This window comes from Typopeltis vanoorti, chromosome 10 (genome assembly GCF_054136105.1).
Source record: "Typopeltis vanoorti isolate ZY-2024b chromosome 10, IOZ_Tvanoo_1.0, whole genome shotgun sequence".
Classification (NCBI taxonomy): Eukaryota; Metazoa; Arthropoda; class Arachnida; order Uropygi; family Thelyphonidae; genus Typopeltis; species Typopeltis vanoorti.
The window spans coordinates 97,511,640-97,538,606 of NC_143558.1; the positions used below are offsets into that span (position 1 = coordinate 97,511,640).

Here is a 26,967-nt window from a genome sequence, read left to right on the forward strand (position 1 = left end):
ATATTGAAAGAAAAATAATTTTAAAAAGAAATTGGTTTTAATTTCCTCCATGATGGGACAAGAAGAAACAGAATGGTGCACATTAGATGTGACTTGCTGGAAGTGTTTCGAAGCTCGAGTTCTCAAAATATCCTCAAGGCAGTATGTTTGGATGAGATCTCATCACATATTTTACTTGAGGAGATTCCCCCCCCCATTTTTTTTTTTTTTAATCTGAATCCTTCTCACAAAAGGCTTGAAATCGAAATCATACTTAATGCATGGATGGTCTAAGAGAAAAACTGGAAATGTTTCCAAGCCTCCAAGCTGATTTTTCTTTTGCAAGAATTCCTAAAGAGTGGCAAGAAGATAACTAGTAATATTACATAAAAGTGGAGTTAAAATCAAATTTTGAACAAGCATATTATTATTATTATTTGACACCTCCAGGGAGTCCAAAGGCTCATCGATGGAGGGCACCTGCTCTTCAACTCTGTCTCCACCACTCAATCCCCCAACTGACTTAACTACACAGATGCCATCTACCACCGACCACCACCACTAGTATTTCCACAGACAATCACAAACATCCATGCCCACGGTGGGATTCAAACCAGCAGCCTTTTGGCTGGAGAGTGGATACGCTAACCACTTGGCCAGCCAGGCTGGTATATGAATGTCAGTGGTAGTTTAGGTATGAAAAATGATATTTGTGATTAGGGAAGGAAGAGTGATGTCCTGATACATTTTTGGAGGCCTATGATTATCTTGTTTTAGTAATCTAGCTGCATTTTATAAGGTGATGGCATTTGTTGAAATGTCATAGTGAAGCATGTTGTGGAAGGACAAGAAGAAGATGAATACAAGGCTGAAGATGTGGGTATGGCCGAACAGAGCAATGTTATGCCGGTGGCTTAGCTAGAGCTTTTGCCACCCCTCTCAACACACACACCAAAAATGCTACAAAAAGTCAAAACAATGTATTGGGAAATAAATTAAAACACTATGTTTATTTTGAAGTAAAACTTTAACTTCAACATTCAAAAATGTTATTTTTCTTGCTTTTCTGTTAGCAAAATCTTCGATGACAATGGCAAAGTCTATTTCATAGTAATCTAGAAGTAATTCTTAATCTATTTTATTTAGAAAAACTCTTCTCACAACTAGCAACACTTACAGCAATTATGAGGAAAATTCACAGTAGTATTACGATATTTGGAAATGAGTTCTCGAGACTGTATTTTAGAATTAACTGCAAAAGTTCAAAAAGATTGAAAGTGCCACCCCCTCCATGCCCCCCTAGCTATGCCACTGTGTTATGCATAAAGTTGGAGTGATAGGGTTATGAATGGAAGTCATAGTGAAGATCAGAAAAAAGGGAAACATGTTTTTTATATAGTGAAATGGAATAACTATAGAATAACATGTGCCACAGTAAATAACTTTGTTTTATTATGTAAATATTTTGTCTTATGTATCATAAGACATCATCAGTACAACTACGAACAACAATAGGAACTGAATTCAGAAAACAGTAATGCCCATTCTTAAATTGGAATCATGCAATTGGTATGGGAAAAGATGATGGTATGGTAGATGTACAAGACAGTTATTAGTGATAAGATGCATGCTGAATATAAAGTGCAGCTTCGAACGGTGACTAGCATGGTTAAAAAAGAAAAAGTGGAGTGTGAGAAAAGATTGGTTGGTTATCCAAAAATCAAGGGAATTCTTTGCTATATGACAAGCAAGAGGAAGAATAATTATTGAACAGCGACACTGATACAGAAAATCAGAAATGAAGAGCTCAATCAGAAGACACAACCAAAAGACAATCTAATGCAGAAGATTATACAACAGAAGCTGCAATTATTTGGACACGTCTGCAGAATGGGTTTACAGAATTTGCAACACTCTGCACTGGACAAAGAAAAGTGGAAGAAGATAGTGAAGGAGGCATTGGACACCAATAGGCAGTGAGCCCATGGTTCATGCTGCTGATAATTATGGTAGCAGAGTGACCATGATAAGAGATGTATTGGGGTTATTTAATGAGCACTTTATCAGTATATATATCATACTGATGTAAATGATTCTGTGCAACATGTAGAAGGGAGGCATTATAGGGTTGTAGGAATGCATGACATATCGTAGTGTCTTTAAGGAACATGCATGTTAGCCATACCCTTGATATTTAATGAAAAGCTTGTTGTAAGAAAAGTTCCTAAAGAGTGTAAAGAAGGCAAAATAGTACCACTCCACAAGCATGATTCTAGGATGGAAGTTTCCAAACCTGTGATGACCATCATGGATTTTGAATGGATAAGTCTTGTTTTAATAGTCTACTTGCATTTTATGATAAAGTGATGATTATGTGCAGGATAAAGGAAATTCATGCACATTCATTGGGTCTTTGATTTTGCATAGACATTTGATAGATTACTTCAAGATAATATGATATACAACCTGCAGAGGAGGTGAAAGATTGGCTCTCTGAAAGATACCACTAAACTGTGTATGAATGAGTGATGTCTCATTAAAAAAAGGGTGTGGAGACAGTGGCGATCTATGGAAATTTTAACAACAGGCTCGCATCGTCGAGTAAAAAAAAAAAAAAAGAAAAGAAAAGAAAAAGGCCTGACTTTGCAGAGCTTCTGACAGATATGATAATTCTTGTAGGATATCAATCATTAATTCTAGATCTTTTAAAAATTCCAAATTGAGAGGTTGGTTTAAAAAGCTCTTATATTTATTGTTCGATGCAAATTGCTTGCTGGGTAATTTCTCCACACAGCAAGAGCCGTTCGTAAACTGCCAGCTTCCCATTGTGGTCCAAACACACAGCCGATCTTTAAAATTTCGATACCAAGTCTTTTACAATCTTATTTAATTCTCATTGATTTTTTGATTATTGATGATAAAAAGCATATAATGTATCCATAAATATTTCAAAATGATATTTTTTTTAATGTTTTGTATCGAATCGTCTAATGCAAAGTATAAACGATGAGTGCAATGCCAAATCACAACTTTGGGAAATTTTTGTAGAAGTTTGATTGCAACACCTGATTTGTTTCCTAATTTTACACTAGTTCCATCAGAACAAACTGCAATGAAATGATTTTTTCTATAGTTATCAGAAAATCCACATGAATTTAAAGTAGCAATTATAGTAGCATGTGTACCACGATGGTATTTTCTAGTTCTACACAATTATTAAACAAGAAGAACAAGGGGTTCGCAAATTTCAGAAAAATTTAACAAAGGGCTCGTGCGAGCCCCTTATAGCTCACCACTGGGTGGAGAGGTAACATTTGGTGTACTCCAGGGATCTGCTTTTGAGTGCTTACTGGTTAACTTATTAGTTGAGGATATTTGAGGTGGACTGATTGTGGGATCTAAATTTGTTTTGCTGATGATGCACAATTCAGAATTATAAGGAGCATTATTGAAGTTAATCCCATTCAGGAAGATTGAATAGTATTTTTGCTTGGACAAATGAGTGGGATTGTAGTTTTAAATATAGATAAGTGCAAAGTATTATACTTTGGAATTCAGAGCTATAAGGCTGTGTACTGTTGTGGCTGTAGCCATTTTTTAAGAATGTGGAGATTGGAAATCTAGGATGATGGTTCACAGCAGACTGAAAGTTAGAGAGCACATTGTTAATGTTGCAAAGAACTGCATATCACATTGCTGCTGTGATATGGAATACATTGACAAGTAGGGATGAGGAGGTGGTTGTGCTACTCTATAAAGCTTTAGTCAGACCACTCTTGAGCTGTAGTGCTCAGATTTGGTCATCCAGATTTCATTATGTTGTGGAAACATTGGAATGGGTTCAGAGACAAGTGACCAAGACAATATCAGGATTAGAATTGGCTATGGAGAGAGAGGTTAAAGGAATGTAAATTGCAAAATTTTCTGGATAGATAAAATAGAGACATTTTAGTGAGGGGATTTTATCAGTCTAAGACAGAGAATTATAACATGAGTAGAAGGTAAGAGGGGGAAAACAAGAGGCCATCTCTGGGAAGTTGTTGTGTAAAGGTGTGTGTGGAATGCTGGGGGTGCTGGATTTTACAGTTAGATATGATAAATATGTTGTTCATTGAGTGAATCTTCCACATCAAGTCTGCTCTAACGATAATGCGTGATTATCACGCATTATCGTTACAGCAGACTTGTCGTAACCAATTGCTACTTACAAATAGGTATATACCAATTTGTAAATAGCATGTAGGTATACGATCTCCCAGCCAAAAGGCTGCGGGTTCGAATCCCATTGTGGGCATGGATGTTTGTGATTGTCTGTGGAAATACTGGTGGTGGTCGGCGATAGATGCCATTAGTGTAGTTGCGGTCAGTTGGTGGATTGTGAGTGGTGGAGTTGGAGTTGTAGAGCAGATGCCCTCCCTCGATGAGTCTGTGGACTCCCTGGAGGTGACAAATAATAATAATAATAATATGGGTCTCAGTTGGATATTTGAAGATTTGTGTATCAAAAGATACTCAAAGTGAAGAAGGGTAGTAAGTGGGGTACTGCTCTTGGGATGAATATTGAGGATAATTTTGACAGGGACATTTGAGGTTGCAGATTATGCAAAGTTGGAAAGAGTTTTAATGTAAAAACTGCTATAGACATCCTTCACTGGTTGCTGAGTGGAGTGTCAGTTGAATGCCTCAAAATGCAATCTTCCACTCTTTTTTCTATGAATCTGAAAGTAGAGATTTGAACACTACAGTGGTGGACTATAAAGTATGACTATTAAATTATTTAAGGAATTTACAATGTATACTGGAATATTAATTAGAATAACCTTTAATAACTACCTCCTATATTTCGGCAATGTCTCATTGCCATCTTCATGGGAACATACAACTCTGACACATGCATGCAGGCTCTGCAGAAAGAGAGAAAACTACTGTTGTTCCTAAAGGTGTCCACTTTTGGGGGCAGTCTCATGCACCCAAATTTGTTGAGGTTTGGAAAGTTTTTTAGAGCTGAGGCTGATTCCATGAATAATCTTTCATATTTAAATTTGCTGTGGTGTATTAACGTGGCTTTCTTCCACTTATTCTGTAGTGGGTATCCAGAGCATGGTCTGCAAGCCCAGAGTAGCCGTAATAGTGAAATAGTCATGATTTAATAGACACAATTTAATAGTCGTGTTACCAACGTATAAACCAGGGGTCAGCAACCTGCGGCTCTTTGAATGAATAATTGCAGCTCTTTTCGTTATTAAACAATCGATTTTTGAATAATGCAAAATTAATGTTATTTATTAAATTAGAAACTAAAAACCTTAAATTGAGCATTTGCAATAAATTAAGGACATTTTACATTTAATCAAGGAATATTTTACAATTGAAAATAGTCATGCGATGCTGAAAAATTTAATACTTTCATGTTTGAACTCTTTGAAATCATACGCGATAATCCTTCTTTACATTCTATTTACATTTTACAAAAATTCTACTTTATGGTGGATATGACTTCCCATTTAAACGCACTAAATAAGAAACTACAGGGAAAGGGAAATGCAGCAGTTTTGCTTTTAGAAGTGATTTTGTTTGAACAAAAATTGTATTTGTTTGCAACAGACTTAGAAAAGGGCACATTATTACATTTTCCTACGTTGAAGGAATATCAACAATAACAAGCTGATAATAATTCCATAAATTTAACCTTTTTCAAAGAAATTGTGGTAAATATGCGATCAGCATTTAATGGAAGATTTGAGGAATTTAGAAAGAACAAGGCAACTATGTCATTTTTATTGCGACCACTTGAAATTAATCCTGCCGAATTAAATTTTTCACTTTCTGCTGGAATTGATGAGGCTGCATTTCAACTTCAGTTAGAGGACCTGAAAATTGTGGAATTCAAAATTTAGAAATCTTAAAACTGACCTGGAGGAGTTGGAAAGACAAAAATCTACCTTTGCAATACAAAAAATAGTCTGAAATTGAAGATCTAAAAAGCAAGATCAGATTGTATTTGACACTTGGAATTGTTTACCGGACACGTACATTCGGTGCTTTCAAACATACGCATTTGGACTTCTATCGATTTTCGGATTGACATATTTCTGTGGGCAAATATTTTCTAATATGAATTTTATTAAAAGTAAGTTGAGAAACCTACTAAACAACATGAGTCTTTCGTCATGTTTGAAAATGAAAATTATGGCATATTTACCGCATATTGAAAAACTATCCCAAGAAGTTCAATAGCAAAAGTCTCACTAAGAAGATATTTTAAATTAAAAAAAAAAAATTAAAGGTATGTTATTGGATTTTATACATATGTTTTTGTAAGGAGGAACAAATCTTTGTTTTATTATTTAATATTTAAAAATATCATATAATTTCATGTGAGAAGAGGGACAGAACTGCCAACTGACCACCACCTTGTTGTCTGCACTCTACGGCTTCAGAAACCAGATGCTGATATCAACGCTGGTAGGCCTAAGCAGCTCTACCACGTGAAATGGGAGGCATTGGAAAATGAGGCTGTGAGGAAAAATTTTGCAGATGACATTTTCTCCAGGTTCAAAGAGATTCCCAAGCATACTGCAGATGTTGAGGAGGAGTGGAAGCTGTTCAGAACAGCTCTCACTGCCTCTGCACTCTCATGCTGTGGCAGAAAGCAGCTCGGCGTGGCAACGGGCAGTGAGAAAAGGACACCTTGGTGGAACCAAGAAGTCCAAAAAACTGTCTCCGGGCAAAAAAGGAGTCCTACCTAACATGGCTTAGGGTCAGGTCACCTGAGATGCGTTTGCGGTATGCTGAGGCAATAAAGAAAGCAAAGCAGAAGGCTTGGGAATCCTTTGGAGAAAGATTAGACTCATCCTATGCAAATGCAAGCAAAGTATTCTGGCAGACCATCTGCCGCCTTCGAGGGAGGAAATCATACACAGCAAGGGCAATTAAGGCCTCTGATGGTGCACTTTTAACAACCGAGAAGGATATCCTCCACAGTTGGAGGGAATACTTTGAGAGCCTTCTTAACCTGGGTGGCCCAGCAGTTGTGGACATTCAAGAGGTGCAGATCGGGGCAATGACTAGTCTCAGCAGAAGAGGTCCATTTAGCAATAAAATCACTAAAATCGGACAAGGCTGCTAGCGATGATGAAATTAGGAAGAAATGCCAAAAACCTTAAATCGAGACGGTGTTCTCTGGCTGACTCGAGTGTGTCAGGCTGCTTGGATATCTGGGACGAGCACCAAAGCAATGGCAGACAGGCATAATAATACCAGTCTTCAAGAAGGGAGACCAGAAGGATTGCAGTAACTATCATGGCATCTCTCTGCTCAGCCTGCCTGGGAAAGTGTATGCTAGGTTCTTGGAAAGACAGTGCAGGAGCATAGTTGAGTCAAAGTTCCAGAAGAACAATGCAGCTTTTGTCCTGGTAGAAGCACAGCTGACCAAATCTTCACTTTAAGGCAAGTCTTTGAGAAATCTTGGGAATATGCCAAGAATGTCTGCATGTTTTGTGGACTTGGAGAAGATATATGACTGCATTCCTCGGGATAAGCTTTGGCAAGTAGTACAGGAGTATGGAGTAGATGGCCAGCTATTAGCTGCCATCAAGTCCCTGTATAATGCCCAGAGTTTTGTCAAGGTAAACAGCACAAAGTCTGAACCTTTCACAGTCTCTGTTGACCTTCGCCAAGGGTGTGTTCTGTCACCCCTCCTTTTCATAATATTTATGGACTGGATTGATAGGCACAGCCGAGGCAGTGAGTGTATCAGAATTGGAAGATGTCGCATTGGACGTCTGCTTTTTGCAGATGACCTAGTTCTGCTTAGCTCTTCCACAGATAACCTCCAGCGGACCCTGGATAGGTTTGTAGCTGTGTATGCAGACGCCAGAATGAAGATCAGTGTGGCCAAAACTGAAACATTTGTGGTCTCAAGACAACCATCCCAGTGCCCTCTACATGTAAGTGGAGTCCCACTGAGGCAGGTGGAGAAGTTTAAATACCTTGGGTCCATATTCACGAATGATGGAAAATGGGACGTAGAGCTAGATACTCGAATTGGCTTAGCAAGCTCAATATTGCGGGAGCTTGGCCGTTCGGTGGTATTGAAGCGGGAGGTAAGCCAGAAGGCAAAGCTGGGTGTCTTCAATACAATCTATGTCCCCATCCTCACCTATGGTCATGATAGTTGGGTAATGACCGAAAGAATCCGGACACGAATCCAAGCGGCTGAAATGAGGTTCCTTCGAGGGGTTGCAGGGCTGACAAGACTCGACAGAGTCAGAAGCTCTGCAATTTGGGAAACCCTCAATACTCAACTGCTGCTCCTCCGTGTTGAGAGATCACAGTTACATTGGTACGGGCACCTGGTCAGAATGCCACAGGACCATTGGTTGCTCATCGCTGCATCGGCTCCCTAAATTTTTTTTTAACAGATATGATTTTAAAAATCGCTCTTCAAACCAAAAAGGTTTCCAACCCCTGGTATAAACCTATCTACAAGAAGGACTATAAAGTAGGATATAGAGCATGCAAGAGATCTTGGGATGATAGTTGATCATCGTAAGGATCATAGTATGCATTGTGTAGGTAGTTCATTACAGTGCTTCATGTTATAAACAACACCAAGAGAAAAAAATATATAATTAATTTATTGAACTTACTAATATTTTGCTGATTTTCTAATTATTAACTTCAGAGCACAGACTACAACTGTGTCAAACATAGCACTCAAGTTAGTAGTTGTGGAAACAGTTTACATTTCAACTGAAATAAGAGAAGAACAAAGGCCTAATAAGGTACTATCTGTGGAGTAGATAACCATAAAGTTAAATTGGAGAAGTCAAGCTATATTTATTTCTCAGAAATAATGTCTTCTAGATCTTTGACAGAACTATTCAACCATACTTGTTGTGATTCTAAAAATAGTCTCTCATCAGACTTAAGTAACTTCTGTGTAGTAAAAATGTTGTCTTCCATTCTAGTACTGTGTAATTGAGCAACCAGAACATGGTATGCTACTCCTGCCTTATTGTATAGATGATCACAGATATCATTTTTGTGTTCTTCAAAACAGGTGTTAATTGGTCTGTTAGTCAATCCAAAGTAGGCTGAACTACGGCCAAAAGGGACTTTTTACACTCCGGAATGTGCAAGTGGATAAAGTTGATCCATAGGAGAAGGAATGAAGAAAGTTAGCTGAATGAGTGGCTTGAAAGTGGCATGGTGATTTATATTTGTGGAGAACTTTAGCAATCTTTTCTCATGTAACTGAAATCTGATTGCAATTAGATAGTTTTTTTGTGATCTGGTGTGTTGGTTGGAGAAGAGATGGGAGATGTGTGCAGCTTTTTATCAACAGTAATTGCTGTTTATCCTTTGGGAAGGTAATTTGCAGTTCTGATAATTGAAGGGTCGTTATTTTGAAAGTTGGATGATTGGCAGATTACTGTATTTTATAAGGATTGTAGCCATTGGCTAAAAACAAATTGTGAAGTTAATTAAACTTTTGAATGGACTTGGTGTGCGGAGACTGGAAAGAGTGTTGCTGAATGAAGTGAAAATGGATGTGCAAAACCAGGGAAACTAGAACTACCAAGGAGGGGGGGGGGGTGGATATGCAGACATCAGTGAGACAGATGAGTGTAAGAATGTATATAATGTACCTGAGCCAGCACTAAGGACAAAAAATGGGAATGGGTCATTTAGAATAACGCATCAATATAGGGGTGGAACTAAGGGATCACTGCACTTCATGTATACTAATGCCAGGAGTATTAGGAACAAGAAGGAAGAATTTTTGGCCTTGATTGGCTCTTCCTGGGCACAGGTTATTGACGTTAGTGAAACATGGCTGATGGAAGATGATATAGTTAGTGGGATAGAATGTGTCGGTTTTAGTGTGTTTAGGAGGGAGAGAGAGAATAAAATGGGGGGAGGGGTATTATTGATGATAGCTGATGAACTGCAGCCAAGGAGAATTGAAGTTGTATCGCAGGATAGTGAAAGGAGCTCATTTGATGCTATTTGGTGTGAGATTGAGACTGGCAGAATAAAATATACAGTTGGGTGCTGCTATAGACCAGGTGGTGGAATAGATGGTGGAGATAGTATGCATAAACAAATTGATGAAATGAGTGGAAGGAGGGTAATTATTATGGGGGATTTCAACTATGGTAACATTGATTGGAAGGAGGAGAGGACACATGTGAAGAAGGAAAAGGATTTTATTCAATTATTAAGGGATAACTATCTGAGACAGCATGTAATTGAAAATACTAGGGGTGTGAGAGTGCTTGACCTGGTAATAGCATCTGAGAATTTGGCTGTAATGAATATGACCATGTTGCCACCTATTGGTGAGAGTGATCATAAGGTCTTGACCTGGGAGGTAGATAAAGGTGTGGAATTTTCGATTAAGACAGGGTATATGTGGAATTACCGTGCTGGCAAGTATGACAAGCTTAGGAGATTGCTTGGATCAGTGCCATGGCATGTACAACTGCAAGGGCTGGATATCGATAGAGCATGGGAAGTGGTCAGGGAGCATTTACAGGAGGTAATGGCTGATTGTATACCTAGGATCCGAATAGTAAAACAAGTAGGGGTTAAATGGATGAATAACACCATTAAGCTTGAGCTGCAAAAAAAGAAACAACTGTGGAGGGAATTTAAAGAAAGGGATGACCTGCAGGCACACGAACGGTATAAAGTGCAGGCCAGAAAGGTAACGAGTGTGGTAAACAAAGCAAAAGCGGATTATGAAAGGAAACTAGCTATGCAAGCAAAAGAGAATCCCAAACAGTTCTTTCAAATTTACTGCAAACAAGAAAAAAACTGTACACGGCAAAATGATTTTAAGGAATGACGATGGTAAGGAGGTCACTGAATCAGTCGATATAGTGGAGTTACTGAGCGCGCACTTTTCAAAAGCATATCATCCAGGTGGTGGCATTGAAAAAATGAAGGAACCATTAGTTTATACGGGAATAGTGATGAATGAAGTGGAGGTGACTAGTCTATTACAGAACCTTAATGTGAACACATCTGTAGGATTGGATGGTATACCGGCACTGGTCTTGCGTGAAGCGGCTAAAGAATTATCAGTGCCCTTGACCATGTTGTTTAATCTGAGTCTCAGGTCTGGTTTAGTCCTGAAGCTGTGGAAAGAGGGGAAAATAGTTTCACTGCATAAAGAAGGATCCAAGACTACGGTTGCAAATTACCGACCGATCAGCATATCAGGAGTCGTTGTCTTGGAGAAAGTAATCAAGGGAAAAATACAGGAATGGATTGATGAAAATGAGATACTGTACAGGGGACAGAATGGCTATGTGAAGGGTAGATCATGCTTCAGTAACTTGCTCAAGTTTTATGACAAGGTGACCGCTGAACTGGATAAGGGAAATGGGTTTACAGTGATACTGCTGGACCTGGCAAAGGCGTTTGACAGGATAACACATGGAATACTAATCCGTAAACTACAACATATGGGAATGGATATAGGGTTGGTGAGATGGATAGGTGGTTGGTTGATGGAGAGATATCAAAGAGTTTATTCAAGAGTAGAGTCCAAAAGACGGCCTATGACTAGTGGTGTGCCGCAGGGTTCTGTTCTTGGACCACTGCTGTTTAATCTGTTCATTAACGATATAGGGAAGGATCTAAGTGGAACAATTCATTTGTTCGCTGATGATGCAAAGTTGGGTAGGGCAATAGTGAATGCAGAAGATGTCAAAGTCTTGCAGGATGACTTAGATAGATTGGAGGTCTGGGCTAAGGAGAATGGATGTCAATTTAATGTGAAAAAATGTAAGGTTATGCATTTTGAGGTGAAAAGATTAGCAGCAGTATACCACATTGGTGGAACTGTACTCCAAGAGATTGATGAGGCCAGGGACTTGGGAGTGTTGGTGGATAGGGAGATGAAATTTAGGGGGCACATTGCAAAAGTAGCTAAATCAGCTCATCAACTCACTTGGTTGTTGAAAAATACCTTGGCGAGCAGAGACAAGCAAGTTATTGTACCTCTATACCGAGCCTTGATAAGACCTCATCTCGACTACTGTGCCCAGATTTGGTCACCTCGGTTCCTTCTTGATGGGGAGGAGGTGGAGAGGATCCATAGGCGAGTGACTAAGATGATAACAGGTCTATGGAATGAACCATATGAGAACGGGTTGAAGATTTGTGGGTTGCAGAAACTAGTTGATAGGCGGAAAAGGGGAGATACGATTGAGACATTCAAATTGCTAAAGGGATTCTATAGGATTAACTCAGAGGATATTTTTGAGATCAGGACTGGTGGTGGGAGAACTAGGGGACACCTATGGAAGCTGGGCAAGAGTGTGGTTAGCAGTGGTGTTAGAGCTGGGTTCTTTACTTTTAGAGTGGTAAATGAGTGGAATAAGCTGCCTGAATCTGTTGTGGGTGCTATAACGGTGAATGAGTTTAAGGCAAGGTATGATAGATACTGTGAGAATGTAATCGCATAGTTGTGTGGTCATGATGTTTAGGGCCTCCCTCGATGTGTCTAAGGACTCCTGGAGTCGCCCAAAATAATAATAATAATAACCTGTGTTTAAAATCCTGCATCATTAGAACAAAATAGTTCTCCCTTGGTTTCAGAGGATATGTGGGTGGGGTGCTGGTGTAATTGCTTATGTGAATATCTTCATGTATGTCTTTTTTTTTTTTTTTTTAATAAATCGAACAGGATAATTAAGCGTGTGGACAGACTTATGTCTTCGTCGAACATGTTGTTTATTATTTTAACGGTATAATAGAACACAGAAACTAAGTAAATAATTAATTTATTAACTTAATGCTGATATTTCGCTGGTGTTATAACCAGCATCTTCAGAGCTCACTCTTGTTTGTGAGAACCGGTCCTCACTCATTCTACAGATGTGTCCAAATAATTGCAGCTTCCGTTTTATAATCTTCTGCATTAGATTCTGTTTTGGTTGTATCTTCTGATAGAGCTCTTCATTGGTGATTTTCTGTAACCATCCTATTCTTAGAATCTTCCTGTAACAAGTTCTTTCAAATGACAAAATTCTTTTTCTTGATTCCTTATTTATTACCGATGTTTCAGATCCGTACAGTACACCGCTGAAGATGCATGTTTCCAATACTCTTAGTTTTGTTTGCAGACTGATCACTTTACTTTTCCAGATATTATCCATGGCCTTCAGATTTGTTCTTTCCTTTGCAATCCTGATCTTTATTTCTTTTTTATAGTCCAAGTCATATGTCAGTTTACTTCCCAAATATGCGAATTGTTCTACATTTTCTATATCAGTTCCATCCACTTGTATCTTTTGTTTCATGTTCTTCTCACCAAATACCTTCGTCTTTGTTTTTTCAAAGTTCATAACAAGTCCAAATCTCTTCCCTTCCTCATTTAACAGTTTCATTGTTTTTTGTAGTTCTCTTTCATCTTCTTCAATAATAACAATGTCATCTGCAAATCTCAGATTGTTAATTCTCATTCTGTGTACAGATATTCCTTTGGCATCTTCTTTCATTTTATCCATTGCTCTTTCTAAATGTGCGATGAAAATGCTTGGTGATATTGGGTCTCCCTTTCTAGTACCTCTGCTTGTTTTAAACCATTTCCCCAAATCATCACCTATTCTAACTGCTGCAACTGCATTCTGGTAAACATCTTTTATTGGCCTTTATTTCCTATAATGGCTACAATGGCAAAAAGATTAACGAAATAATGTTCCTTCCATCACCTCACATCTCTCTCTCTCAGCATAGCATTATCCCAATGCTCTGACTAGTCTGTATATTGGGGCACCTCAGAAAAAGTAGCCAGTGCTTTCAGTTCTCATTTGAAGCTGCCTGTCCTTAACCACATCTCTTAAGGATGTACTCTCTGTTCTACGTGTTCACAAGGTTCCTTCTGCTTGACCCTTATGGTCAAACTGGGATATTTGCCAGCATCCACCTTGGAGAACACAAAATACGTCTGATGCTACAGTTATGGTCACCAGGTCTTGGAGCCTTTGCGATACTTTACACAGAATCAAATGGGGGGGGGGGGTATTACAATTGTGGACAAACTTCTGTTAGAAGTAAAATAGTTACTAATAATAAAATAATAGAACAGATAAATACTTTCAGTTATTTTGGATGTGAAATATCATATGAAGGCAAAAAAGACATAAAATTAAAAACTTAGAAATTTTTACAGTTCTGTTTAATAAACAAAGAATAAAAACAAGTGAAATGAGATTTATGAGAAGAACTGTAAAATACACATTATTAGACCAAACGAGGAATGAAGACATTTTAAAAGAACTAAAAACAAAATAAATAGAAGAAAAACTAGACAATTATAAACAAAAATGGATAGAACACGTAAACCAAATTGCCAATACCCAATATCCTAAACAAATACTAAAATATAAGCCAACTGGAAAGACAGAATAGACCTCAAAAAAGGATATTGGGTGGCTAATTACGGGTATAGACCATTATGGTCTATACCCGTAATTAGCTTTATGATGATGATGGGTATTATTTATAAAATGCCAGATCACTCTCCCACTTAGTCACCTCAAGGGTGACTAAGTGGGAGAGTGATCACTTGATGCTGATTGCAGCTCTCCAGGTTCTTAACCTTTTAGTGAGATACTCAGCACAAGATGTAAGGGAGGATATAAATAAATAGGGTATTATGTATACTAATGCTAGAAGTATTTGAAAGAAAGGGCATTGGTTAGCTCAGTTTGACCAAAGGTTATAGGCATTAGCAAGACTTGGTTGACTGAGAATGGCAGTGACAGAATGCGAGGTACAGAGTATTTTCAGAGAGGACAAAGGGAAAAGAATGGAACCACGAGTTTTGTAATGATATCAGAGGGATTCACGGAAAATTCATTGCAAGAAAATTAAAATAATTGTAATGATGCAGTATAAAACTCTTGATCAAAGACTGGCGACCACAAATCCTGACAAAGACTAGAGGACTGAACAGATGGCATCAATGACAATATCACATTAAAAATAAGGCTATTACGAAAGAACTTGACGTTGTTAACCTTCAGGAATGTGTTAGCAGACCCCTTTTCTTGGGTGATATGGCCACTTAAAGAGAATGGGAGAGGAGAGATTAGCCAAAATGTTCTTTGCCAAGATGGCAGGAAAAAGACTACGAGGAAGACCCAAGGTGTAGGTGGGTTGATACAATAAAAAAGTGCTTTAGAAGACAGGAATATAAGATCCAATAATATTGGAATGTTGACAGATAACAGGCTAAGCTGGAACAAAATTGTCAATAGGAAGTGAGTAATGATATAATTTTTCATGTAGCACTATCATGAGATCCTGTACCCCCCCCCCGAGGGTATATGTCAATAATTCGATGATGATTGTAATAAAAATAAATTCCATGTGATGATACAGCGTTCCCCCCTTTTTTATGGGAGTTCACGGTACCATCTAGTCCCCCAAAATTTTATCCGGGCTCCGTAACTGGTATGACGAATCAAACTTATGGCTGGGTCAGTATTCCTGACTGTAATCCGTGTGTGTCCTCGGACTGGTTTGCCTGCTTGCGAGATGAAAAACATCAGATAAACTGGCGGGGAAAAACCCTACTGTCCACATCCAAGACCGGCTAACTTGGCTATGGCTGAGGAAGATCCTTGAGCTCCTCATATCATTGACGGGAATGGAACCTAGGACACTCCTTCCACAAGCATATGGTTGCGAAGCGCAAAGCCACTAGGCTAACCGCACAGACATAATTGCAATGAAATGCATGTGAAAAACTAATGCTAAAACAAGACATATTTTAGAAACATTTTCTTTCTTTATTTCTGTGTTATTTAATTAATTATATTTTTTTTTAATGTTTTTTTTTTCTGTATAAAGTGAAATTAAAAATAGGTAGTTTACTAATTAGTGAAATCCCAAATTTGTTATTTCATAAAATATTGATCTTTTTTCTTCTTGCTTAGATACTAATATTAATATTTTACAAAAGTGATGTAGGGAGTAAGAGCACGAAATTAAGAATGTTTATTTACTCTTGTGACCTTTCATTACTTTTTCTGTGCATGTTAAGATGCTTATTCACATTTTGTTTTGTTTTGTTTTTTCTGAACTAAGTTCAGAAGATTAGGTGCTATCATTTATAAGATCTGTTTGTATTTTGGATCTACTGACTTGACTTAAAGTAAAAGGCAGTAGTCAAAAGAATAGTAAAAAGATTTTGAATGCTATTATTGTTTTACAGGGATAGTGTGAGAATATATGTGCATCTCTGAGTAACTGTATTAACTTACAAACTTTTGGAAATTAGCACAAAATTAATTTACACAGTATTTTGAGTAACATGTCTTCCAGAGTGATATATCTTGGAAAGAACCAAAATGTTGAACTTAGAATGTCCTAATGGAGGAAATTCCAGGTGAAACAGTTCACTCTTCAAATCAAGAGGTTGCAAATCCACTACAGTTAATGTCATTCTTATAATTATTTCCAGTTGTTCAGTTGGAAAAAATCATGCACTTTCTTTTGAAAAACTGAACCTGAAAAGAACATTGTAAATAACATTTTGTTATTTATAATGTTCTAAAATGATCATTCAGTGAAAAAGAAAATACTAGAATATTTTTTCTTATTATTATCTAGTATTTTCCTGTACTACAAAGAAGAAATCGCTGCACATTTGAAATAAGTATGTTTATTGCTATGCTAGTTTATTTAACGATATTTATTCATAAAATAGAATAATAAGAAAATAATTAATATTTATTTAACTTATTAGCTGATAATTTGCTGGTATTATATCCAGCATCTTCAGCTATACGAAACGGCAATTTGGTATGACAGTGAGACTACATTAAAAAATTGTAACGGACAAGACATGGAACTTAAGTCCTAATTGGTGCCATCTATTATTGGATAAAGAGAGAGAGGGAGAAAAAGGGGAAAAAAAAGTATTAATTTGATCTTAAAATGACTGTCTCCCAGATTTTTGGTAATTTGATAAAGCCATACTTGTTGAGGTTTGGAATATGTTTTAAAGCTGCTGTTGATTCCAAAAAATAGTCTCTGACTTATGACTTGTTGATCCTGTGTAAAGGAGTATCCAAGGCATGGTCTGTTAGACCTGTATCTTAAAAATCTAATATTTAACAATAATTTTCCCTGCAAGCATTTGACTAAATGGTGATCACTTCTGATAAGACTTTTCTTATTCCTTGCCTCTTCTCGCCATGTGAATTTGTGCACATGTTTATGGTGAAACATTGTGTTAGTAATAACCAGTCCATGTCCTGTGCAGAAATTTAACAGGTCTTTGCCATTACTATTAGCTTTGCTCCTTTCTCCAAATTTTCCCAAAATATTTTTGTATGTCTGACAATCATTTCCTACTCTGCTATATAGATCCCCAACAAGTAATAATGTTTCCTTTTTTATCGTGTCAGTTGCTTTCTCTAAAACCTCGAAAAAAATTCCTCCACTTCTACTTTAGTAGAATCTTCTGTGGGACTGTCCAGTTCTCCATTCTGATATTTGCCCACATCACTCTACTTGATATTGACTGCTATTTGATGTTGAATACTATAGCTACTGCTTCTTTTCTTTGGGGGAAAAAAAAAAATCATGTATTACAATTTCAAGCACAAGGTGAATTAGTTCCTGCTGAAATATCAGTAGATATAAATTTTTCCTTTCAGGGGACACCTATAACTCCTAGAAAGCGCATCCCTAGGTAGCTAATTGGGGAATGCCTCCCAGAAATGGGTAGTAGGAGGGAAATGAAATACCTCCTGCTGGCCAACAGGTATGCAGCTGAGGAATGGCAAGCCGGCTGCATTAATTACCTAAAATCTTTAAAGATGAATCGTCCAGCAAATAGAAGAAGAAATAGTGATACCCCGTATGGGATAGCCGATGCGCCTAACTCAAGCCCACATAGAGTAGGCGAGAAGACTGCTGTGTGGAACTTAAACTGCATATATAATATTTCGACCATCAACATTAGAAAGTTGTACAAACCTGGCAAATTAAAACTGATAGAGAGAGAACTTGAACTGTTTAAATGAGAAATAGTGGGAGTTGCAGAGACCCATTTGACAGGCAAGGAGAAAATCAACATAAAAAATGCAAGCATATTTTACTCAGGAAGGAAAGATAACCATCATAGAGAAGGTGTAGCACTAATCATTAAAAAAGGCTCCTAAACTCAATAGTTGATGTAAGACCAATTTCCTCTAGAATCATCTCAGTAAGATTCAAAGCAAAAGAAAAAGGAATATATATAAAAATAATAGAAGTTTATGACCCAGACCAATCACATGAAGAGGAGGAATATAGCCAATTTCTTGAACAACTGCAAGAAGAAATCAGGCAAACAAGTAAAAGAGATATCCTGATTATTATGGGAGATTATAATGCAAAGATCGGTCAGTACTCTGAAGATAAAGCAGAAGTAATGGGAGAAATTCGGTCATGGAGAGATGAATGAGAGAGGAGAGGACTTGATTAATTTTTGCAAAATAAATCAACTGTTAATCACAAATACCTTATTCTACCACAGGCCACAACACAAATACATCTGGAAATACACCAAACAATGAAATCAAAAACTGTATAGACTATATAATTGTTAATAAGAAGTGGAAACATTTCTTCCAAAATGTTAAAACATTAAAAAAGATTGACATGGATACAGACCATAAACTACTATCAGCTAAACTAAACAAAAACAAAAGATAGACATCTCAAAATTCAGTGATTGCTTGACAAGCTCTAACTATCAGAGAATATTAAATGAAAAATTAAATAATCTTGCTTTAGATAGTCTTGGAAAAAAGATAAAGAAATTAAAGAAATAGCAACAAAACACCTGGGCTACCAGACAAAGATTGGCTTACACCAGAGATTTTGGACTTATGGGAGAAAAAAAAGAATATCCAAAACTAACCTTTCAAAAGAAGATAATAAAAAAAAATAGAATATTATACAAAAATTTTAAAAAAGAAATAGACAAAAAATGCAGAGTAACAAAAATCACATATTTAGAAGAAAAAGCAGGAATATGTGAAGAAGCATACAAAAAACATGACTCCATGACCATTTATGAAATAGTTAAAGAGATAACTAGAACATACTCACCCAGCCCAGTTTCAATATTGCAAAAAGATGAAACCAGAACAAGTAGCTGTGAAACAATAAAAGAAAAATGACTAATCATTTTAAAGAAACATGTGCAGCTGAAGAAAACATTGATCAAGATGCTTTCAACCCAGAAGAGACTTCTGACACAAAAGACATATTAAATGAAGAAATACGTAGAGCAATCAAACAAATGAAAAATAATAAAGCACCAGGCATAGACAACATTCAAAAAGAACTTCTAGAAAAAGGGGGAGAAAGCATAATAAATTACCTAAGGGAACTGTTCAACAAAATACTAAAGAAAGAAAATTTACCAACAGAATGGAGAACAGCCAGATCCTGCACTAACTGTAGACCTATCACCCTTCTAAGCCATTGCTATAAAATATTCATTAGGATTCTTCAAAACAAGTTAAACATTCCTATGAAGAACAGATGGAAGAAGTCAAATGGGATTTAGAAATAACAGAAGCACAATGGATGCAATTTTCACATTAAACAGATTAGCAGATCTTATGAGAGACAAAAATAAAAAAAACTACTGCTGTTTTATCAACTTCAAACAAGCTTTTGACTCAATAAACAGAAGCAAACTCGTTAAAATTCTAGAAAACAGAGGGTTCCTGAGTAAAATATGCTTGCATTTTTTATGTTGATTTTCTCCTTGCCTGTCAAATGGGTCTCTGCAACTCCCACTATTTCTCATTTAAACAGTTCAAGTTCTCTCTCTATCAGTTTTAATTTGCCAGGTTTGTACAACTTTCTAATGTTGATGGTCGAAATATTATATATGCAGTTTAAGTTCCACACAGCAGTCTTCTCGCCTACTCTATGTGGGCTTGAGTTAGGCGCATCGGCTATCCCATACGGGGTATCACTATTTCTTCTTCTATTTGCTGGACGATTCATCTTTAAAGATTTTAGGTAATTAATGCAGCCGGCTTGCCATTCCTCAGCTGCATACCTGTTGGCCAGCAGGAGGTATTTCATTTCCCTCCTACTACCCATTTCTGGGAGGCATTCCCCAATTAGCTACCTAGGGATGCGCTTTCTAGGAGTTATAGGTGTCCCCTGAAAGGAAAAATTTATATCTACTGATATTTCAGCAGGAACTAATTCACCTTGTGCTTGAAATTGTAATACATGATTTTTTTTTTTCCCCCAAAGAAAAGAAGCAGTAGCTATAGTATTCAACATCAAATAGCAGTCAATATCAAGTAGAGTGATGTGGGCAAATATCAGAATGGAGAACTGGACAGTCCCACAGAAGATTCTACTAAAGTAGAAGAGAAAAAAAAGAATATCCAAAACTAACCTTTCAAAAGAAGATAATAAAAAAAAATAGAATATTATACAAAAATTTTAAAAAAGAAATAGACAAAAAATGCAGAGTAACAAAAATCACATATTTAGAAGAAAAAGCAGGAATATGTGAAGAAGCATACAAAAAACATGACTCCATGACCATTTATGAAATAGTTAAAGAGATAACTAGAACATACTCACCCAGCCCAGTTTCAATATTGCAAAAAGATGAAACCAGAACAAGTAGCTGTGAAACAATAAAAGAAAAATGACTAATCATTTTAAAGAAACATGTGCAGCTGAAGAAAACATTGATCAAGATGCTTTCAACCCAGAAGAGACTTCTGACACAAAAGACATATTAAATGAAGAAATACGTAGAGCAATCAAACAAATGAAAAATAATAAAGCACCAGGCATAGACAACATTCAAAAAGAACTTCTAGAAAAAGGGGGAGAAAGCATAATAAATTACCTAAGGGAACTGTTCAACAAAATACTAAAGAAAGAAAATTTACCAACAGAATGGAGAACAGCCAGATCCTGCACTAACTGTAGACCTATCACCCTTCTAAGCCATTGCTATAAAATATTCATTAGGATTCTTCAAAACAAGTTAAACATTCCTATGAAGAACAGATGGAAGAAGTCAAATGGGATTTAGAAATAACAGAAGCACAATGGATGCAATTTTCACATTAAACAGATTAGCAGATCTTATGAGAGACAAAAATAAAAAAAACTACTGCTGTTTTATCAACTTCAAACAAGCTTTTGACTCAATAAACAGAAGCAAACTCGTTAAAATTCTAGAAAACAGAGGGTTCCTGAGTAAAATATGCTTGCATTTTTTATGTTGATTTTCTCCTTGCCTGTCAAATGGGTCTCTGCAACTCCCACTATTTCTCATTTAAACAGTTCAAGTTCTCTCTCTATCAGTTTTAATTTGCCAGGTTTGTACAACTTTCTAATGTTGATGGTCGAAATATTATATATGCAGTTTAAGTTCCACACAGCAGTCTTCTCGCCTACTCTATGTGGGCTTGAGTTAGGCGCATCGGCTATCCCATACGGGGTATCACTATTTCTTCTTCTATTTGCTGGACGATTCATCTTTAAAGATTTTAGGTAATTAATGCAGCCGGCTTGCCATTCCTCAGCTGCATACCTGTTGGCCAGCAGGAGGTATTTCATTTCCCTCCTACTACCCATTTCTGGGAGGCATTCCCCAATTAGCTACCTAGGGATGCGCTTTCTAGGAGTTATAGGTGTCCCCTGAAAGGAAAAATTTATATCTACTGATATTTCAGCAGGAACTAATTCACCTTGTGCTTGAAATTGTAATACATGATTTTTTTTTTTCCCCCAAAGAAAAGAAGCAGTAGCTATAGTATTCAACATCAAATAGCAGTCAATATCAAGTAGAGTGATGTGGGCAAATATCAGAATGGAGAACTGGACAGTCCCACAGAAGATTCTACTAAAGTAGAAGAGAAAAAAAAGAATATCCAAAACTAACCTTTCAAAAGAAGATAATAAAAAAAAATAGAATATTATACAAAAATTTTAAAAAAGAAATAGACAAAAAATGCAGAGTAACAAAAATCACATATTTAGAAGAAAAAGCAGGAATATGTGAAGAAGCATACAAAAAACATGACTCCATGACCATTTATGAAATAGTTAAAGAGATAACTAGAACATACTCACCCAGCCCAGTTTCAATATTGCAAAAAGATGAAACCAGAACAAGTAGCTGTGAAACAATAAAAGAAAAATGACTAATCATTTTAAAGAAACATGTGCAGCTGAAGAAAACATTGATCAAGATGCTTTCAACCCAGAAGAGACTTCTGACACAAAAGACATATTAAATGAAGAAATACGTAGAGCAATCAAACAAATGAAAAATAATAAAGCACCAGGCATAGACAACATTCAAAAAGAACTTCTAGAAAAAGGGGGAGAAAGCATAATAAATTACCTAAGGGAACTGTTCAACAAAATACTAAAGAAAGAAAATTTACCAACAGAATGGAGAACAGCCAGATCCTGCACTAACTGTAGACCTATCACCCTTCTAAGCCATTGCTATAAAATATTCATTAGGATTCTTCAAAACAAGTTAAACATTCCTATGAAGAACAGATGGAAGAAGTCAAATGGGATTTAGAAATAACAGAAGCACAATGGATGCAATTTTCACATTAAACAGATTAGCAGATCTTATGAGAGACAAAAATAAAAAAAACTACTGCTGTTTTATCAACTTCAAACAAGCTTTTGACTCAATAAACAGAAGCAAACTCGTTAAAATTCTAGAAAACAGAGGGTTCGACAAATACGTATTAAATTGTATCAAGAATTACTATTCAGAAACACAAGCAATAGTGAATTACAAAAATATAGAAACAGATCAAAAAGCGATTAAAAAAGGAGTTATGCAAGGCTGCATGTTGTCACCATATTTATTTAACCAGTATCGAAAAAAAGTAGTAGACGAAGGACTACAGCATTTATTGCATAACTATAATTGGAAGAAATATAACACATTTAAAGTATGCTGATGACATAGTTATCACTACAGATAGCCAAGAGAAATTAGAAAATATCCTGACCAAGCTGCATCAAACAAGTAACAAATATGATATGAAAATCAATTTTAGTAAAACAAAACTAATGTTAATAGGAAGAAAAAGGGAAGCAATCCAAATGAAAATAGGAAACAATTTAGAACAAGTAAAGCAGTTCAATTACCTAGGATCAATGATTACTGAAGATCGAGACTATTTCGAAACCATCAAACACAAAGAATCAATAATGGATGGATAACAATGGGCAGACTACAAAAAATATGGAACAATAAAAGATTAAGCAATGAACTCAAATTAAAGATATATAAAACAATGATAATTCCCACAGTACTCTATGTCTCAGAATGCTCAGTCTTAAGAAAAAAAAAAAAGAAATGGATAAACTCAATGCTTTTGAAATGAAATGCCTAAGAAAAATCAATAGAACAGACTGTCCAGAAAGAAAAACAAATGAAAAAGTCGGAGAAGAACTCTCAACTTGAACGACACAATAATTGCAGCACTAAAAAAGAGCCACCTAAGCAGGTTTGGACATGAAACATACTATTAAATGGTAGAATTGAAGGACAGCTCAGCAGAGGAAGACCAAGAAAGAAATGGATTGACAACATTAATGAAAGCACCCACTTAAACTCCATAATAGAACTTCATAAAAAGACAGAAAGAAATGGCAAAAATTCGTCTTTGAAGAACTCAACCCGCCATGAACAGAAGAGAAGAAGATAAATTTTTGATATTAAAAAAAAAGTCTCGCAATTTGACATCATTTGTTTTTCATAAAAACGGAAAATCTTTTTTTCTCAATCTAAAGCGTGACAGTCCATATAATTGTATTTTCCAATTATATGGGCTGTATAACTTCATAATTATTTGAATAAATGTTATTTCGAAGAAAAAAAATTATAAATATTTAACAAATATTTTCACTGCAATATTGTCATTAAAATGAAAGAACATAAATTGTCTTGTTTCATTGTACTGATATTGAAGAATAAAACACAACAAATTTACTACTGCACAATAAATTCATTGCAAAGACTAACTTATTCTGTTTTATATCTAACAGATAAGCTTAGGTGTTGATGGCTATTTATGACTTATTTTTCATGGTATTAACACCACCACAAACACTTTTAACAACAAAGTTGTTTTATTAACGCTTATATTTCGCTGATTTTCAACTCAGCATCATCAGAGCACAACACACATGTAAATGCGACAGTGAGTTGAAAATCAGCGAAATATAAGCGTTAATAAAACATCTTTGTTAATAAAAGTGTTTGTGGTGTTGTTAATACCGTGAAAAATAAGCCATGTTTAAAGACATTTTTTAAAAATTTTATTTTTTAGAATCATTAGATTTAAAAAACCAGAGTAAATAAAATGTGTTTGCATTAATCTCCCTAAGATTAGGGAGATGTTGATACTTTGCTTCCCAGCCAACAGAGGACAGCTTCATACGATTTTGACTTTTACTTTAACTTGACTTTCGTGTGTTATTACAATTTTAATATTGTATCCCTGAAGATGTCTCTGCTCTGCGACAAGACATCTTCATGGGTATACATCCAATCAAGTTTAATCATTTCTCTGTGCTGTATTCATTTCATTCAACCTAATTGTGAGAACTTAGAAATGAATATAGCATTCACACATTATAAGAAAGCTTCTGAAATAATACAGATATAAACACTTTAATATAATAAAAAAAAACCATTTACTGAAATAAGCCTATAATAAAATAATAACACTCTATAAGCCTAAATGAGAAAACAACAATAAGCGTAAAAGGAGGTGAGAACAGAACCCAAAACATCTGAAGTAACAGATGTAATAATCAATCACTGAAGGTTATTATTATAAAAATACTCTAGAGACTAAACTTTTTTTTTTTTCAATTTGCTTATAAATTAAATCTTTCTACATCTATCTCTTATCCAGAGTATTTTAGTATTAAAGTGATACGTATTTCCATTACTTGTATATCGGAAATATGACGTATCTCTTCTATGTCTGGCTCCTACTGACGAGACCTCAATAAAGGTTGAAACAGGTATGGGTAGTGATCCCTCCTAGAATGTACAGCATTATACACATCCAAAACAGCATGTACTTTGAATTATGGGATAATAAGGCAACTGATGTGAAGTCATCAGCCTCCATATACAAGTAGCCTAGATGTGAAGATACTTCACATGCAAACTTTGCTTACCATTGGATAAAGGATTAAACAGGAATATAATTTCTTGGCAATTCTAATACATTCATATATGTAGGCTGTTCAATAAGTAATAAGACTATATTTACATAGAAAACAGATTACCTTTATTCATCATCATTTATATGGTCTTTTTCGAAGTAACTACCGTGAGACGCGATGCATTTGTCCCAACGTTGCGTCTACTTCTTAAACACATGTGAGAGTCCGTTTTTTGTGAGTTCTTTCAAAACCGCCTCCGCAGCCTTTACACATGCTTTGTTGCTTTTGAAATGGCGGCCTCTTAGTGGTTTCTTGAGCTGAGGAAACAGCCAGAAATCGCATGGTGCGAGATCAGGACTGTATGGAGGGTGTGGTAGGATATCTGTGTTGTTCTTCTGCAAAACGTCCACTACACACTCAGCAATATGTGGCTTTGCATTATCGTGGTGCAATAAGAAGCCATTCTTCAGCAATGGATGCTTCCTTTTGACGTGCTTGATGATAATCGCTGCTGTGTTGATCATTGTCTTTGTGATGGACGTTGAAGATCTTCCTTCACGTTCAAGATCTTCGACATTTTGCCTTCCTTCCTTAAAAGTTTTATGCCAGCAAAAAACACTTGCCCTCGACGTTGCTTTATCGTGGAAAGCTTTGCGTATCATGTTAAAAGTATCCGATGCCGAATTTTGCAAACGCACACAAAATTTAATCGCTTAACGCTGTTCCAAGGATGCTTCCATTTCGAAGACTGGTCGCGCCGATGAGCACTTGCGTTTAGTCACATGACACTCTGGCACATCAGCCTGTATAGGCCATCTATCAACCTCTTTTGTTAATACAGACAGCAATATTTCCTTATTCCACAGAAATTAATATTGTGATGAGTGGTTTCGCCACAGTAAAATTAGTCTTATTACTTATTGAACAGCCCACATATATTCTAAATAATACTGGACATAAGAACATTCTTATCTAAGTCCTCCTGTAAATTCAAATGTTTTGGATCTGTTCTCTCCTCTTTTTATGCTTATTACTGTTTTCTCATTTAAGCTTATAGAGGGGTTTCAATAAATTTATAACTATGCAAATGGTTTAAATTATTAAACACAACTTCAATGGTTCCTATATTTTGTCTGTCACAGAGACATCTTCAGGGATACAATATCAAAATTGTATCCCTGGAGAAAGGATAAAACAAGTTTAATTTAATTAATGACCAAGAAAAAAAAAAAAAGCTTTCTACAAATAAAGGTTATCCAACAAAGAAGGAATCCAAATATAAAATAATTTTAGCTTAGGTACCATACTCTTTGCAGATGACTGAATCCCTGCTGCAGAGATGAAACACATAAGAAAAACAGCAGGTTATGTTTAGAGAAAATGAAGACAATCTCCAAAAAGAGATTGTGTATAGACTGAATTTCATAATAATATATGTCAACCTCTCAAAAAAAAAAAAAAAAAAACTATGGTAATCAAAGGAAAAATGCACCTCCAAACTAAAATAGTAATAGCCTACGACATATTAAACAAGAATATGTATACATAATGGATACAACTAAACTGCCATTCAAAAAATCATCAATAATTTTCATGCTTTAACAGGGCTACAATCTGATGGGAAAAGAATTTTAATACCCTACCTTACAAGAACCTTGAACAAATAGCAAAGATTCATTGTAAACTGAATTTATACTGAGGTTGTACAAAAGAAGACACAGAAAGGAAAGATAGTGTGCATGCTGCCTAGGTATG

General features: G+C 36.1%; 1 protein-coding gene across 2 annotated transcripts in view; it reads left to right on the forward strand.

Annotated features, from left to right (window-relative positions):
* Positions 1–26,967, forward strand: part of LOC150102617 (serine/threonine-protein kinase VRK1-like) — a 254,789-nt gene that overhangs the window by 556 nt on the left and 227,266 nt on the right. The gene's annotated exons all lie outside the window — the stretch shown is intronic.